Here is a 2,500-nt window from a genome sequence, read left to right as displayed (position 1 = left end):
GTATCTACCAGTTTGTGCATTAAAATTTTCTCTAATGTCGAAATTTGGAGCCTTCCTCTCCAGTATTTTGTTAAGATTTAGCCCCAGCTCAGACCCAGATATAATGTATAATTCGTTTCTACTTTAAGCACAAGGCCCGAAATTTTGGCAGGAGGGGACAGTTGATTAGAACAACCCTAGTACGATACTGGTACTTAATTTATCGACCCTGAAAGGATGAAAGGCAAAGTCGACCTCGGCGGAATTTGAACTCAGAAAATAATGACAAAGTACCGCTAAGCAATTTACCCGGCGTGCTAACGTTTCGGCTAGCTCGCCGCCTTAGATATACTGTATAATAATAAGTAAATGAGTGGAAACCGAACCGTTAAGTAATAAGGCACTAAAAGAGAATGACTCTCCCCAGATTCTATAAAATTTGCTTCAAGACACGAATTCACATAAAGAATCTCGGAAACCATATACAAAAAGTGAAATTATAATAATTTCTTGTTCTAATTTTGGCACAAGGTCTACAATTTTGCGAGGGGAGGTCACGCCGAATACATCGACCACAGTAGTTGACTGGTACGATTCAAAAAAGCAAAGGTGACTCAGAACGCAAAGAGCCTGAAGTAATTATTTTCCCCATCATTTTGCCCGATGTGCTAACGATGCTGTCAGCTTCCTAGTAATCAACAATAACATTAATAACAGCCGTAAGAATATGAAACAGCAGCAACCGCCGCAGTAATGTAATAATCGTGTAACAGACGAGACTGTTACACTCTACCCCGTATCATTCCGCATTGCATATTGTAGTGTGTAGTATAGTTCTCCGTTAGAAGAGACTTGTTAAAGCTGCAGAGTTAGAATCAGCTTTGTGAGTGAGATCTCCTCACATAACAACAGCGACCTGTGTTTTATAGAACTGCTGGGTGAGAACTGGCCTGGGCCTGCACAACAGCATGCATGCATTGGAACTGCTGATCGTTCATCATGCACTTCTGCTACACGGCAGCAGCTACTTACTTATTAGCTTTAACATGGAAGATTAGGACCAAAATCTGGGGACTTAATTGGTGGGGTTGCGATTTACACAGCATTAGCTTCCTCCGTGCTCCAAGCCATCTCGATCGAAGCCGACCAGAGGTTACAATAGCACCAGTACTATCACCGCGGAGGCGGTGGTGGGGACCATAGCATCAACAACAGTAACTATAATAATGAATCCATCATTACACGATCGACTAGGGAGCTGGTACGCGGCAAACCCTAGTTTACTAAAAGAAATAAAAATAAAAATAAAGGACACAATGGATAATGTAAACCTAGATTAACATGTTTTGAAAACAATAAAATAAAATAAAATAAAAAGGAGGTGGCTGTGTGGTAAGAAGCTTGCATTCCAACCTCATGGTTCTGGGTTCAGTCCAAATGCGTGGCAACTTAGGCAACACTCTTCTACTATAGCCTCGGGCCGATCAACACCTTGTGAGTGGATTTAGTTGACGGAAATTGAAAGAACCCCGTCGCACACACACACACGCACACACACACACATATGTGTCTGTGTGCCTGTGTTTGTTCCCCTGCCGTCACTTGACAGTCGATGCTGATGTACTTATGTTCCTGTAAGTAAGCGGCTCAGCAAAAGAGACCGATAAAATAAGGACTAGGCTAAGAAAGAATGTCCTGGGGTCGATGTCTTCGACCAACACCCTTTAAAGCGGTCCTCCAGCATAGCCACAGTCAAATGACTGAAACAAGTAAAAAGAAAAAAAAAAGAAATGAATGAGGTGGGCAGGGATGGAACGCCTCTAATAAATGCTATCAGAGTTTTGAGGACAGCTCTGATCGAGCAAGCCTATAATCAAAATTAATCACCCGTTTTTTGTTTTTTTTTTCCTTTGTGCAGGAATTATTATTGTGGATAATTCTCTGCGTTCAGCAAAACCTTTGTTGGCGGGGTTGATTACAAATAATATATTTGTACCATTGTTGTTATCAATCTCTCTCCTCCGTCTCCCTGCCTTCATCTTTCTCTCTATCATCTACCGTTCAACCGACATACCTACCCACATGCTTCCACCTATCATTCAAACAAATGCATTTGGTTACTTTTATAATACACTCTGATTTCGAATCCCGCATCCCGTCCAAGCGAGCTTTATCTTTCAACCTTCTGAGGCCGATTGAATAAAATACCAGTGAAATATTAAGGTCAATGAAATCTACCATAGCCCCATTCCTCACAAGAATTTTTGGCTGTGTACCAACATTAGAAATCAATATTATATTCTATAAAGTAGCGAAATATTTTGTCCTATATCTTTAGTAGATGTAGAAGTAGCAGTAGCATTTCTTCCAGTAATAGCAGCTATAGTAGTTCCATAAGCCAAGTAGAAACACTAGCAGTTTGATTGGTGGAGAGATAGGAATGTAATGTGTGTTTATGTGCGTGTGGTGGGGGAGAAGCATTGAACGAAATGACTAACAAAATTTAGCCATAGCCCTGTAC

General features: G+C 41.0%; 1 protein-coding gene across 2 annotated transcripts in view; it reads right to left on the bottom strand.

The window, feature by feature from the left end:
* Nucleotides 1-2,500, bottom strand: part of LOC115216656 — a 227,370-nt gene that overhangs the window by 201,171 nt on the left and 23,699 nt on the right. The gene's annotated exons all lie outside the window — the stretch shown is intronic.

This window comes from Octopus sinensis, linkage group LG10 (assembly GCF_006345805.1).
Source record: "Octopus sinensis linkage group LG10, ASM634580v1, whole genome shotgun sequence".
NCBI lineage: Eukaryota > Metazoa > Mollusca > Cephalopoda > Octopoda > Octopodidae > Octopus > Octopus sinensis.
Note: the sequence above shows the minus strand (reverse complement) of the source record. Positions and strands in the feature narration are given on the sequence as shown.